The 16,154-nt window shown below is 45.5% G+C and overlaps 1 protein-coding gene across 3 annotated transcripts in view; it reads right to left on the bottom strand.

Moving 5' to 3' along the window:
- The window catches only part of MFSD6 (major facilitator superfamily domain containing 6), a 398,345-nt gene that overhangs the window by 336,166 nt on the left and 46,025 nt on the right, over positions 1 to 16,154 (bottom strand). The window lies entirely within an intron of this gene.

The following is a 16,154-nucleotide window of genomic DNA, read 5'->3' as shown; positions in this document are numbered from 1 at the left end:
TGATACCAGGAAAACTATACAGGTGGTTTCCTATCCGTATCATCACAGGTACAAGTTAGAAGAAACATGTACCCCTTCAAAGAGAGCACGGTTTAGCCAAAGGGTGGAGGGCTTTCCTTGACTACGTATTCAAAGTAGAAATGAAACGAGCAATAGAAGACTATTTTCAACTCACAGATCAACAGGGGATCAGTGAGCAGTTCAGGGGTGCTCTGAAAAGTTTTCAAGGTGTAAATTAGGGGCATCGCAAAGCAAGCAGAGGTACTGAGATCCATTCAATCAACGCTCCAATGCCTAGAAAGGGGCCTTAAGGAATTGGAATACCGGTTGATGTACAAATCAAAAGTCTTAAGAAGTGTAAACAAGTTACAGGTATAATTTAGATATAGATAGACAACATATCTAGGTAAATCTGCCTCCATCAGAAGTTATGGTGAGGGGGAGAGAGCAGGCAGGACACTGTCCTATCTGATATGCATGCTTCAGCCCTCTAATAAAGTACGTGACTTAGAAGTTGGAAGGGGATGATGGCGAAAGAGTCAGGACTACAACTAACATTTTACCAACCTTCACCAGTTACACAACTCACAGGTTGATATGATTGGAGAGGCAACTGAACTATCTCTCTGGTTAGCTGGTTCTATCCTTCCACTGCACACTATTAATGAACTTTTTTTCTCTTTGTGTAAGTCCTCCATGCATGGGCATGTCGTTTGCAGCTGTCTTCGTTGTGTGTTTCTCCTCCCCTGCCCTCCATGTTGCTCTCTTCACCTTGTGTGCTTCTCTCCAGTTGGATGCTGAAAGCAATACTTGCTGTCTATTGACGATGGCGAGACGTGTTTGTTAAAAGCATGGCGATTAAAATACCAAGGCGGCCGAGCAGCTTTCATGCTTCAACACAGGAGCACTCTACCCTGGAGAAAACAAAGGGGCCAATATTAGCTCTCGTAGTGGGCCTTACTTGCCAGCCCTGAGCGCCCTAGTCCCGGAGATCTGCATTTACGATAACAAAGGCCCCTCCCGGAACAAGCCGCGAGACTTCCTAGAAGCATCAGTGCCCTGTCACTCTGCCAGAACCTGATATTCTTTATTCCCTCGGAGGAAATATAGTCATCGTCATCGTGCCATGCCAGCCAGCTCTCCTACAGACGCGAAGCATAAAAGGCAAACTGAAACACAGGCAGCGTTTTCCGCAGTCATTAGTTCTCCTGCAATACCTTGCGTGCTCTGTCCTTACGTTAATCGACTTCTAAGGCAGCACGTGCTGCACCAGTGCAAGGTGCATCTCACGGGGGAGCTGTGGCCGCAACTGGCGAAATCCACTAAAGTCTGAGCTCGGCTCGGTAACAGGGGCGGCAGCAGCACGTAGGGTTCTGTTAGCTCTACAGCTCACTCGGCTGCAAAGAATCATCTCCGGAGGGATGGGGTTTGCAACTGGTTTATTGTGATGCGGGCAACGTATCCCAGAGGGGCTTTCACTGTAGGTGGCTAAATTATCTTTAAGGTCCCCCCGTTTTTTTTATAGGAATGTAAATGCTCGCGAGCATCTGCAGTTCAAAAGCATTCTCCGCCCTTACTCAAGTTGTTTTATTAACATTTCGTATGCTGCAAGAAAAAAAGAACACCTTCCTTTATTAGGTGGCTCATGAGTCCACGCATTTTGTGATATTAGCCTGTAGTGACTTTTCTAGTATGTTGTATTGTGGGGCTTGAAGTGTTGCTTTAAACACTACAAGTATGAACTAAAAAATAAAAAAATGCAAAGTGATGTCGGCCAAAGAGCCACGTGACACCGGAGTGTTTTAACATTTTTTAAAGTAATGCAGTCCATATGGCAAACTGGTTGCATGCTTCATATTTTAGTACCCTCATACTCTTTCCTTTTGGCATAAGGTGTGGGCACAAATTAAACAAATATTTAACATTATATATGTTTTTATAGGCACCTTAACTAATGTTTCTTCACTTACTTTCCGGGAGTATAAACTATTGGACGATTTCTTAGCATTTGCCTTCCAGCAAATTGCTTTTACTTGGAAATGTTCCACTAAGTTATCATACAAGACTTGGTGGGATCGTGTTTGCTCTCATCATAAACTGGATAAACTACATATGTCTCAGTTTGCTAAATCTAATAGTGCCCAAATGGTATGGTTACCCCCTAACTTCATTTCTAAATACTATCGTTACTGACATGTCTAATACAGATTGTAGACTGTCAGAAAAGTTTCTACCACCATGAATTATTTCTCTTTGTTAGGTTTCGGCTACCGTCGCACTGCGTAAGCAGTGGGCGGAGCCGAAATCTTATGTGTGTAGTATGGGGGCCTGAACACGCCCCTCTTCTCCATTGGCTGGCCTCGTAAATGCTGGCCAGCCATTGAAGGAGAGTAGCGTCACTCAGTTCAGGGCCCGCCTTGACGCGATTCGGGGGCGTTTCTGGGTCTTTTTTTAAGTCCCGCCCTCTCCTCTTCCCATTGGCTGGAATTTTACCTTCCAGCCAATGGGAAGGGGAGAGGGCGAAAAACACGCCCCGAATCTCAAATTGACCTTGGTCTGTTTGTGTCTGTTATGTATATTGTGCTCTTTCAGACACTAATGTAGGTTTTGTGCAGCAGCTCTTCCGCCTAGACATGAAATACGGGACTCTCCAGGCAAAATCTATATTCTCAAAACGTCCTTTCGTATCTGGAAGTGCCGCGCGCAGAAGGGCGTTGTTTGGTTACATATGGGAGCGGACGGTGTTGAAAAACAACATCTCCCTTTCCAGGTTACCTTCCACTGTTTCCATTTCACGTCCAGGCGCCCTGGTAACAAGTGTTATTGGACGCAAGTGCCAGGTCTGCCCGTAACTGCTGCGGCTGCGCTCTGTGTTTTCCATAGATGCTCGCTTATCTCCCTGCTGCTGCCTGCGGGCGTGTTTTTGGTTTTGAATAGACATTTTTCTAATCGTACTACTGGCCTCCTCTGCGAATTTTCGGTTTGAAGCCCAGACGGGCCAATGTTGTTGTCACTTAAGAAGCCCCGACTTACTGAAAACAAACATTGTTCTGACCTCGGGCACGTGCAGTCTTCCTGTCCGTAGACGGCGGTTTCTGCTGGTTCTAGAGCCCCTGTTTCATGTGCTTCTTAGGTACACAAAACACCGCGAATTGCGTTTACCAAACAGGGAGAGCAATAATTCCAGCAACCATTCACAATTGCCAAAATATACTTTATTTTGCGATGGGGTTGGAGCTATTGTAGTGGGGGGTTGTTAAATGCCCAAGGTAAACTTTAACACAATGCTGCCAAGTCATATGTGACATCCTCAACCAGGCACAGGTTTTAGGCAATGAATAGAAATTTGCTTGGATGTTCAGACACTACAACACCCAGAATGCAATATCCTGTCCTCTGAAAAATAATTGGATGCCGGTGACACGCATGGGACGGACCGCACGGACGCCACTTGTCCACCATGTATAATTATAATTGACAATCACAGCCAACTACTGCTGTGAGGCCAGGGGCAAACTAGCCCACGGGGCAATCAGGATGTGGCTGAAGGGCTGATCTCATAGATCAGTCTGAGGTCCGTTTTTCTCCGGGCTTTGTCGTCTGCTAGGCCGGTTTTTATTCTCGGTTTCCCTGATATCACCACAAACATTGCCAACAGCAAGCACAAATGAATGCAGTCTTGCGCTCCTTGCAAATCACCAATACATCGAGTCTTTACTAGTTAACAACTGCCCCGATTTGCAATTATGGGTCGCTTTTTAGCTACCTGATTCGCTAAGGGACTACTTTTATTATGGCGCCAGGGCCTATTTTCTGTCCCAGCCCGACCCTGCGAGTGAGGCTAAAAATAGTGCGCCACTCTCCCAGCCAGCACCCCCCACGTCCTGGTCCCTACAATGCTGTCTGTCCTTCTGTCTCACAAGCAAATCTATCCCAGCAAGGACAGAACACCAGCCTTTCAGGTGGCTGAGGAAACGTATGCCGTGGTGTCTGAATTTAGAAGAGCGCATACAGTAAGTCCGTGCCAGAGCGCACCACATACCTTGGCACCCGCGCGGAAGGACAGACAGCTCCCAGAGGGACACGGGATTAGCATAGTAGAGGTGTTGCAGGTCACGGCTTTTGCATTGGTGGGATTGTGAGAGGAAGCGCGCGTGCAGTCCTCAGCTGCACTGAAGGCTGCACCCAAGGCACCGATAGCAGCGCCCGCATGAGTAGCAGTTGGGCATTTGCTGACAAACTAACAGAATAAGAAACATGTCTGCTGACAGGTACTTTACTGTCGTTCTGCTCTTCAGTTCATTTTACTCAACACGTCTTACCACGGCGACTAGACGAATACACCTGTTTTCATATTTTAAGGTCAACCAAAGAAAACAGACGTGCCTGGGTCTCTTCTGAAGTAAAGCCACCCAAAGTCTCAGGGTAGCTATTTCAGGTGAGTTTATTGTGGCCTGGTAATCTACTATGCAGCGAAACTCCAGTTTTTCCGTTGAAAATGGACTACAATTATTCTTGTATTATCCACCTGCAGAGAGAAGGTGCAACTGGCTCCTAGAAGCCTTAAATGTGGCTCCATTGCTAAACGAGATGACTTTGTCTAGGCCCTGAGTTTTCAAAAATCCATGTACCTGCTTAGGGATCCTGATATGATAGGGGACGCCCTACCTAACGCCAGAAGCACTGCCAGCAGCACCGGGGTGAGAGCCACGCACAGCGGGTCAGCGGGACTCCAATCCTCCGGCTCCCCCACACCGCATTGCCACACCTGCAGTGTCCAGAGGCGCATTAAATCATCGACGAGCTCCCGCAGCGCCAGACGTGTGCGGGCCAATGGCGGGCCCGTCTGCGCCCGTCCGAGACCGGTCGTCTGCGCCTGTCCAAGACCGGTCAAGGCTGGGCTAGGCCACCCATCTAACATCTGACATTTGGTATCTGTAATTCGGTGGATAGTGCACAAGTTTAAGAACTGCACCCCATTTTCCCCGACACGCAGGTACTGTTGTGTTTTATCCGTTTTTACCTGCTAGTTTTTACTTGATCTGAGCTTGGGTTTACATATATATTGCCAGTATGAGTAAGCGCAAAGGTGTAGCGGGGACTCTGGATGCTTTTATTGTGAGAGCCGAATCTTTGCTAACTCACGAAATAGCAATGACTGAAAAACGACTTTCCTTAGACCCCAGTACACTACATGGTCAATTATCACCAGGCATTTCTAAATTGGCTGACAGCCCCCGTCTACCTGTCTTTTCCTCACCCTTAATACAGGACCAAGCATTATCTCCCGAAAACAATACCAATAGCATGGACGGCACACTCCAATGACCCTAGTACAACTACGAGAGTCACCAGAGCACGGGTCAAAAACCACGTGCAGAAAGTAAGGCAAAAGCATCGTTAATTAAAAAGAAACAGGGTGTAATCACTCAAAAACCTACCAATACAAAAGGAATTGGCACTAAACTGATTAATCCAGTGTCCCCTGCCTCAAGTGCACCAGGTCATGGCACCATCAACATTGCCAGTACACAGACTGATACCAACTTATTTGCAACAACGGAAGACATCGCCAGGGGTGTGATACTTCGGGGGGCATTGAGAACATTTTGGACAGTGTACTGGGGAAAGTATTAGTCCACCTTCAAGATTTATTTGAAGAAAATCTCGCCCCTTTACAGGAGAAGGTTAACTATTTGGTTACTACCTTAGATACTTTGGACAGACATTGTACTTTTAAAGATTCAAAAACGGAAAAAAGTAACACCAACAAAGTGGGTACTCCCCTGACTACACAGATAGGATTACATTCAAATGGGTGCACTAGCATGAATCACAAAGCCACCTTAAACATAGCCATGAGGGACACTACCAGCCCCAGAGATAAAAGGATTAAATGATAAAAATGGGCTATATAGACTGACCGCAGACAATCAGACCCGGGCAATTAGACCCGAAAATAGTAAAGGAAAAACACCACGGGGACCGAGGCCCAATCACGAGACGCCAGTATGTAATCGTCTTGATCTGCCCCCGTCAGCTACACCGTATGTCGTAATCCTGGCCAATGTCCCCATTCTGCAGGCATCATAATATGAATCATGGAGTGAACTGCGTAATAAGTCACTTCTTTGGTTGGGAAAGCACACTGGTTTTAGAGATGTGCTATACAAAAACTTTAAAATGGTGAGGCGAGTTGCATGGTTGGGTAAAGAACGAAAAGAGCTCCAGGGAGATTGTGTAGTCTTAACGTTCAGTGACCCCATGTTAGTGCACGCCATCCTAACTAGGACAGGGAATGTTTCCTATAATAATGAAGTTCGTGCTGGTCGCTCTCCTAGGTCTTTTGGCGCAGGCGACGTGTTGGTTTGGCGAGGTCGCAGGGTGTGTTTACACTGTAGTGTGCTTCGCTGTGGCGCACGTGTCTATCACGGGAGCTTTTTTGTTGCTGGCGGTGTGAGATTGTGGCGTTTGCTGCCGGCGAGTGGATAGATGGGGAGCCCTGGTGCAGGTGGTGCGAGCGCGGTTGATGGTGGTGGAGGTGCGGTGCGTGTTGTCGCGCATGGCGCCTCCTCCTCACTACTGCTGTGGGTGTCAGTGAGGGAGATTTAAATAGGCGCTGGGCAGTGTTGCTGCTCGCACGCGGCGGCCATGAGGGTGAGGGGGCTTTGTGCGGCGGGGCTGCCGCGGTGCGCTCCACGCGGGCGGGCGCCCGTCCTGTCCCCGCTTCCCTTGTTTGGGACGTAAGCCGCGCTGCTCCGGGTATCTCTAGTACTGCGGGGATTGTGGCCGTGCAGGGTGCGCGGCCTCCGCCATGTTGGAGGAACAGGAGGCAGGCAGTGCTTGAGGGGGGAGGGGCAGTGCCACCAGGATCGTCTCCTACGGCTTGCCGCTGCGCGCACCCCCTCGAGAGCGGTGGGCCTGGGTCCCTCCTATATTACTCTCCTAGAAGTGGCTTGCCTGGTTTCGTAACTGTTCCAGGAAGTGAACAATTATAAAAGTGAGAACACGCCGGATAACTTTCGCCTCCCTGTCTTTCGGTTTAGTCCCTGATTTTTAGTTTATTATGTTAAGCATTTTTAGTATTTAACTTTCGGCATTATTTATTCAAACACTTCTGTTTTGAAGTAGAAAAAAATCCGACACTTACAAATTTTAGTTTGCACAGTGGCACGTTTTAGTCATGTCAAAGAAGAGTAGATTAATACTGTTTTCCCTGCGTGCGACAGGCAGGACAATTTTCACACCTACAATTCATTTGTTCACCCGTGTCGGGTATGGTTGAGTTGAGGGTACTGTTTATCAAGTAATGAGCATGGGCGGGAGGTTTTTAAGTTTCGCCTGTGTGTGTGTGTGTGTGTGTGTGTGTGTGTGTGTGTGTGTGTGTGACTGCTCCTGGGTGTGTGTGTGTGACTGCTCCTGGGTGTGTGTGTGTGTGACTGCTCCTGGGTGTGTGTGTGTGTGACTGCTCCTGGGTGTGTGTGACTGCTCCTGGGTGTGTGTGTGTGTGTGTGTGTGTGTGTGTGACTGCTCCTGGGTGTGTGTGTGTGTGTGTGTGTGTGACTGCTCCTGGGTGTGTGTGTATGTGACTGCTCCAGAGTGTGTGTGTGTGTATGTATGTATGTGACTGCTCCAGAGTGATTGTGTGTGTGTGTGTATATGTGACTGCTCCAGTGTGTGTGTGTGTGTGACTGCTCCAGTGTGTGTGTGTGTGTGACTGCTCCAGTGTGTGTGTGTGTGTGTGTGTGTGACTGCTCCAGTGTGTGTGTGTGTGTGTGACTGCTCCAGTGTGTGTGTGTGGGGGGGGACTCTGGGTGTGGCTGGCTCTGGGTGTGTGGGTCTGGGTGTGTGTGTGTGGTAGTAATTGCTGTCTGCTGAGCTCGTCCGTAGGGTACAATAGTTCTCACATTTGCGAGATATTAAGCTATTGGCAATGTAAATGACAATGCCATTTATTTATCTGTTTTCAAAACCAACACATAAATACAAATTTTGTCATTTACAATGCCAATAGCTCTAACCTCTCCAAAGGCAAAACCGTTGCATTGTAAATGCTTGTTTTTCTTTATACTTGCAAATTACAGGTTAATGTTGTATACTATTTATTTGTGCACTGGGTATGCCCTTTAGACTTGTTTATATTAGATTTAAATTACGAGGACTTTTTCTTCTGATATTTATCTATATTGCTCCTCCTTATGATTCCCTCCCCTTCTCCCTTTCCCCTTTCAAAATACAAAAAGACTTTAATTGTTCTCTCTGACTTCTACTTCTATTGTTATGTGATTTTAATTATCTTATTGTTAATGCTTTTTGTTCAACTTAATAATTAATTAAAGTCCTTTAAACATCAACATCAAATGTATCTCTGATAGCTTCTCACTGACATTTAATACAGTCAAACCAGGCTCCCCACTTGATTGAGCGTCTCCGCATATTCTCTCTAAAGCAGCTGAGCTCACCTTCCCGGTGGTGCTAGAAATGGCCAAACTATCTCTAGTAACAGGAATAGGGCACCCCACATGGAAACACACCATGGTCAAGGCACAGCAAAAAAAAAAACACAATTTGGACCCTCTCTGCACAGGAAATTAAAGACCCATTTCTTTACTACCTGATCTGAGCAAAGTGGTAGAGAAACATGAATATAATATCTTTCGGAGTTCCTTGAAACAAACAATATACTGCACCCCATGCAGATGGGGTTCCATCCTAAGCACAGCACAGATACTGCCCTTTTGACAGTAGTAGAGGCGTCAAAATTGTTGCTTGACCGAGGAGGTATGGCAGCTATCATCTTCTTCGATCTCAGTGCAGCATTCGACATGGTGAACCATGACATCCTCATTAATAGACCTTACAGTGCAGGTGTTATGGGCATTGCCCTAAACCAGCTCACCTCTTTCTTGAAAGACAGGACTTTCCAGGTCTTTGATAGATCCTGCTCACCGGACGTCTTCCCTTTGCGGTGCAGAGTCCTGCAGGGTTCATCCCTGAGCCCAATGCTTTTCAACATATGTATGCCTCTGTTAGCAGGTAAAGTACAATCATTCGGGATATCCCTGGTTTCATATGTAGATGACACCCAACTTGTGTTCTTTCTAACCCAGGGAGGTGATTCCCAATCACTCACAATAGGACCTTGTCTGGAGAGATTAGTTAGATGAATAGCAGACTCCTGTCTCAAACTAAATGGAGACAAACCAGTGCGAATGGTACAGGGCAATAACCTCAATACCCACCCCAACCTGGGCTAGCCTCATTGCTTAGGCGCTCTCCCTTTCTCCCAGACGGTTATTAAAAGCCCGGGGGTATGGCTGGACTAATTATTAAGCATGGTGGCCCAGGCCACAAAACCTGCAGCCTGCTGCTATGGCATTCTCAGAATGCTCCGAAAAATAAAACACATACTCCCCTTCCAATCCAGAAACTACAAGTGGTGCAGAACGCATTAGCTTGAGCTCTGCTGAACATTCCTAAACACAACTCCGCCCGGCAGGTCCTGGCCACCCTCCAATGGCTACCAGTCGAACAAAGGATAAAATTCAAAGCCTTTGCATAGCTCACAGGGTACTCCAAACAAAAAGCCCTATTATCCTCAGACCTTTGGTGTCCAATTATATGCCTGTTAGAGCCCTCCGTTCCACCAACGCCTGCTTAGTCAATGTTACATTTATAAAAAGAGCAAGAAGCGGAGTGAGATCCTTTAGATAGAAGGTGGCCAAATTATGGAATACCCTCCCCTTCACAATGATACTCACTGACCATGAACTCACATTCCATAAACTTCTAAATACTTGGCTATTTGATAACTAATTCACCCTGAGCACCTTGGTGGATTCTATGTCGTGTTGCTATTGCTTGGATGCCTATGGGTCGCCATGGCCGCTACAAATGCGCATTGAATAGAATAGAAGCTGCATGTCAGTAAGCACTACAACTAGCATTTGCAATGCAATAGGTCTCGCATTTGCGAGAGTTTAAGCTATTGGTATTGTAAATGACAATGCCTTTCATTTATGTTTTAAAAACCAACACGTAATTAAAAGGTATTGCCATTTACAATGCCAATAGCACAAACTCTCACAACGGCGAGACCTATTGCATTGCAAATGCTTGTTCACTTTGCAAGTGGACGTGGCCTCATTTGAAATTTCTGGATGTACTCACTGGACTTGTCTGCTATAATCGCCATTAAAACAAGACATGCCCCTGCAGGTAGCTGCTTCAAACAACCAGGCTGCCTTTCTCTAATGCACTGATGAGTTTGTTGCTGGGCTGGGCACAGCATATTCATTGTGCTAGGGCACAATTACCTGGTTTGCACAGGGCGCAACTAGTTCAAGTGTGCCGCAGCGCAAAACATTGTGCCTCCATCAGTAATGCAGGCCCAGATTGCATTTTGTTGTATGTAAAAATACGCTTGGGCTGGATGACATTTAATCAGGAACTTTGATTTGTAAGCGCCTAGAGGCTCATTCTGCAGCATGCGCTACGGAGGAATCTGTGTGCCTTTAGGTTTCAGAATTGCGCAGCTTGCCAGTCCCATTGGCTGTGATGGTATAAAGCCCTTCCACGTACACAGTAGCCCCCAATGGAAGGGAAAAAAGGTACAAACCGCACCTTGAAATGCATTGGTCTACGATGGAACGAGAATGCCTTGGCAATTACGCACACACCTGAATCCTAACCTCCTGCTGGCAAACCCCACACCCCACACACACACACATGCAAGCTAACCCTGCTCTGGGAAACAACCGTGGGAGGGCTAGGAGACACCTGCTCTCCCCCTCCTCACTCAACAGGCTGACTGAGGGCACACAATGCGGTGAGTACACCGGATACTGGCTTATGGCAGCTCTTTATGGCGCCTTTTAAAAAGGGAGGCCATTATTGCTTGAGCAGCATTCGTTGTCTGGAATACTTGAGCGCTTTATATCGAGATTCTTATTCTTAGCTCTAGAGATAAAAATGTGTGTGGTGGGGGGGGCGTGTAACTGGCAGTAGTTTCAGTGCGGTTATTGGGAAACGGAAGTGTGCGTGTGGCGCAGCCGAGCAAACATGGCAGGCTGGGTTCATTGTGAGGGAGTGGGCACACCACATTTGCCATCTCCCTTCAGTCCTGGGATATCATTTTTCAATCTTATGGTCATAGCTGCCCGATTACCCAGGTTCACGCGTAATTAGATGCTCCAGTCCACTTTTTTCTTTGCTACAACTTTCAGAATGCAGAGGCAAACAAGAGCTTATTTTAGTAGGCACGTGAGCCAATCGTATGTTCCGTTTAATCCGCTGCTTTGCTTTCACTTTCGGTTTCGTCCTCCCATTTGCTCAGCACGCTGCATGCTGCTCCAGGCTCACGGAGCATGCGCAGCAGCGGTGTCCAGGCCGTTCCAGGTAGGTTCCACCCGGTCACCGGGGCTGGGCTCTTCTGCTGCCCCTGGCCTCCCGCCGCCCACTGGCAGGTTTACAACAGGTAAGAGCGAGGCGGAGAGCGTGGCCTGAAACGCCGGAGGGAAAGCGAAAGCTCGGGGTGGGGGGGGGTGTTTGTTTTTGTGTGGGTGGGTGAAACGCCACGAAAGCTGGGGGTGGGGTGGGTGTGTGTGTGTTTATTTTTGTGTGGGTGTGTGAAACGCAGCAAAAGCATGGGGTGGGGGGTGTGTGTTTATTTTTGTGTGTGTGTGTGCATGCGCGCACACTTCCTGCATGCAGCTGGCTTGCTGGACGAAGGGGGACAGAGGGGGGGTGCGTGTGTGTGTGCGTGCGCGTGCTCTCCATTGCAGGAGGCTGACTTGCCTCAGAAGCGGGACAGGAGCTGAGCACAGCACGTGGGTGTACGTGCGCGTACACCTGCTCAAATCCTTCTGCGCGTGCCCATCTCCTGTCCCACTTCCGAGGCAAGTAGACAACAATAAGCCTAGCTGGCGACAGCCAGGCTCGACCTAAAAATGCTCTTGCTAATATTAGTACCAGTCTATAAACTAGTGTTTCTTCCAGAGAATACATTTTTGTAGCCAGTTACTTTCAAGTGATGAAAAAAGTGTGATTATTTAAGTCCTTTAATTGTACACTTTGTGACTTACTAGGTGGCAATTAACAAATTCATTCCCTGCTTGGAAAAACAATTACATTCAAGCATATAAAGGCAGGGCACCAAAGGGATAGAATTATTCTAACCTGTCACCATACGTTCCAAGGACCTTACTAACTGTGTAGGGCACTACACTCAAGCACACCCTTTACTTTGCGAAGCTCATTTCTGCAGGTTTTCCACATGAATGTGAATTCACCAACTCGTCAGAAATAGCAGAAGTGACATCACAAACACACACACACACACCCTTTGACATTAATGACATCACAGGAAGTGACAAATGCAAACAGGTGGGAGAAAAGATCACATAAAAGAAAAACAAAGAACTAAAAGACAAGGAAAGTGAAAACATACCCTATTTTACTAAAAAAGGAAAAGCGGAGAAAGGAATCGGAGGATGGCTGCTACGCGCAGGGGCTTCCGGAGCGCCATCAGGTGTCACGCGTGGGTTGACCTGGCGCCGGGTGGAGCCAGACGACATCCCATGAAGAGAAGTGAAGTGGAGGCTGTTCGGACCCGTCCCCTGGAACGCGGAGTGGTGCGCAGCATGTGAATCCAGAAAACTCTTTAATCTGCAAAACTACTCCTACTGTTATTAACCCTTTCGTTTTCCTGCCTAATTACATTTCGTAGATATGCATGGAAGTCTCCCTCTTCCTTGTTGAGTGGATCACTTCTTTACTTTATCGCTTTACTCAAGGCGCTAGAGGCAGCAGATATCCTGATATCACTAAAAACCACACAACAGAACAAAAGAAAACAAGCACCTTGGAGAAATACAAAGATAAAAGACATAAAACAACAAATTAGAAAGCTGCAACGTGCCAGGCTAAAAACAAACACCAATCAAGACAAACTTCGCCTGCAAATAATTAACAGATTATAGAATTCCACCTATCAAAAAAGTTAAGACAAGATACTATTCAGACAGAATTCAAAATTCTAAGTGTGAAAATAAAGAATTCTATAACATACTTAATGAATTTAGTAAACAAAATTGCCAGGAAGGAGATCATCCCATTACTCAAGATTCCACAGTCAAACTGGCAAATTATTACACAGACAAAGCAGACATGTTGGAATCATACCTAAAACAAATACAAAGCACCAGCACTGACCCTTTCACAAAACAACAATCCAAGAATACTCTAACCCAGCATATCCCTTCCTTCTACACAATTCACACGATGAATTTATGGATCTGGTCAAAGCAAGCAGGCTTGCCAGCCGCCCTTCTGACCCATGTCCACCGCAAACCTTCAAGACAATTCTTCTAAAAACCTCTGCTGTAACTCCAGTAAGAAGAATCAACAATTCCTTAACTGCCAGAATATTTACAGAATAGCTAAAAAAAAATACACCATTTACTGAAGAAAATAAACTTGGACGCACTGGACACTGACAACTACAGACCGATTACAAAAGGACCTGGGCAAACTGTTAGAAAGAGCAGCGTTCGTCCAGATGTCACAATTCATTGAAGAGAATGCCATACGTTCAGACTTCCAAACGGGATTCCGTCCAGGAAGAGGCACAGAATCTGCCCTCCTTGCCATCTGGGATGACCTAAAGAACACAGTTGAACCCAACTGGGTTGCTGCGCTACTTCTCTTGGACTTCTTGGTTGCCTTTGACACGGTTGACAATGACACTTTGATACAAAGACTCTACAAAGCTAGCATAGGACTGCTGTAGAGTGGATTGCATCCTACCTTCGCAACAGAACTAATGTCATCCATACCCCAACCTTTGTCGTCCAAACCGTAGTCCACAAAAGCAGGGGTCCCTCAAGGCTCTATTATCTCGCCCATACTGTCAACATCTACATGAAGTCATTACCGGCACTGAACAATCAATTTCACCTCACGTGCTATAACTATGAAGATGACAAGCAAATACTCCTTCAACTGGAATGACCCAAAGACATTGGAAACTCAACAATTTTCTGTCGTCTCAAGGTCGTGGATCAATGGATGACGTGGACCCATCTCAAATTGAATGCTTTCAAAACAGAAATACTCATGTGTCTCATGTGACCCATTCGCCACCTGGCTTGATGATCTGGAAACACAGCCTAAAGTTTCGAAGGAAGTAAGAAACCTTGGAATGACCATGGACTCCAAGCTATCAATAAATGCCCAAGTGGACAAGCTAGTAAGATCAAGCTTTGTTACTATAAAAACTCTGGAACAAATCTACCCCACCCATTCAGGATTTCCACACAAGGTTCAAGCTACCATCTCCCTTGTTCTGTCCAAACTCGATTGCGCCAATAAGCTCTACCACGGATCACCTTTAAAAACTATGAAATGGCTACAACTGATTCAGAACTCGGCTTCCAGACTACTCTTACATTTAAAACCGCAAGACCACATCTCCCCTGCCTTGAAAGCCCTGCATTGGTTACCGGTTGCCAGAAGATCCAAGTTCAAAATGCTTTGTATCACCCACAAAGCGATACATGGAACGGGACCCCTCTTCATCAGGAATAAAATCACCATCACATTCAACAAAGGAACCTCTACTCTCTAGAGTGGCACCTTGCCTCAAAATCCCAAAGTACAAGAAAAAAACCATGGGTGGCACATCCTTCTCTGTTCAAGCAGCCAAACTATGGAACTCTTTACCCCTCCAACATAAGATCCACAGTTAACCACCTTATCTTCAGAAAACTACTCAAGAATTGGCCCTTCCCCACATAAGCACCATACGCAAACAGAAATATACAGCACATCCCTCTGTCTGTAAGCATTTATTTGTACTATAGAAATGTACCTATATATGTGTATTGCTTTGTATAAATGTGTCGAATAATTTTGTTTTTAAAAGAGAATAAAAAATATATAGATATTCATTAGTTCTGTGAATCAAATGTACATATTACTGATAGTTACAATATTCTGTGTTTTCAACATGAATATAAGTGACTGCATGAATAAGTAAATCTTTTTTCTTAACTATTTATCTACAATTGCTTCACTATTGAATTACAAAAAAAGAAAACATATATGTATATATAAAAACAAATAAAATGAGTTTTAAGTGCAACAACACTTGAAAGACTGAGTTTATTTAATGCATTTTTAATCTATATATGCTTACTTCATTTAAGCATGTACACACCTCCCATGTACTTATGGATCTATATTGACTTTTCCTTTAATTCAACATATCCAATGCACTACACTATTTCTCACCCTATACCTCTACCTCAATATATCCTCTACGTCAACTCGGACTCATCTCAAACTTCTTTCTACTACTCTTTCTAATGCACTACCCTATTTCTCACCCTCTATCAATATATCTTCTACCTTCGCTCTGTCATTCATCCCAAACCCCTTACCACTACCATGATACCCAAAATAACCCTTTCTAGACTATTCCCTACTCTACCCCCTTGTATCATCTCATACCTGTTTTACTATTCCGTTCCCTAAAAACAAACCGTTCTAAACCCTTCCCTCTGACTCATACCCGTTCACATCCCTTTTAGTCATCTCAATCCTCCTCCTACTGCCATCACCTCCAAAACAAAAAAAGTCAAAATCCTTCCCTCTTCTATCCCTCCGCTATCCTTTTCAATCGAAATAACAGACTAAAATGTCCATCTCTCAAATTAATTTCAAATTTCACTATAGTAATGCACCACTAATTCTTTATGGGTTCTGGATGCTACTCGCCGAAAAATCGCTTCAACAACTCATCAGGGGTAGCAAACGTTATATAAATGCAAACCTTTTTCCCTCTATCCTTCTCAATCCAAATAACTTACTAACATATTACTTTCATTTTTTACTATACTAATTCACCACTAATCCTTTATGGGTTCCGAAATTGCAGACTACTTGTCGAAAAAGCACTTCAATGCCTCGTCAGGGGTAGTAAGCGCTATAGAAATGCAATTACAATACAATACCATATGAACTATGTATCCAAATCTTCCCATCAAGTGGTGTCCCATGACCTTAACCCGGAGGACAATCACAATAATTGACAATGTTGAAGTTTCAAAATAACTCCATGATTAACTTACCACAACACAGATACATTTCTAATT

The sequence above is a fragment of the Lissotriton helveticus genome, chromosome 3_1, assembly GCF_964261635.1.
Source record: "Lissotriton helveticus chromosome 3_1, aLisHel1.1, whole genome shotgun sequence".
Classification (NCBI taxonomy): Eukaryota; Metazoa; Chordata; class Amphibia; order Caudata; family Salamandridae; genus Lissotriton; species Lissotriton helveticus.
Note: the sequence above shows the minus strand (reverse complement) of the source record. Positions and strands in the feature narration are given on the sequence as shown.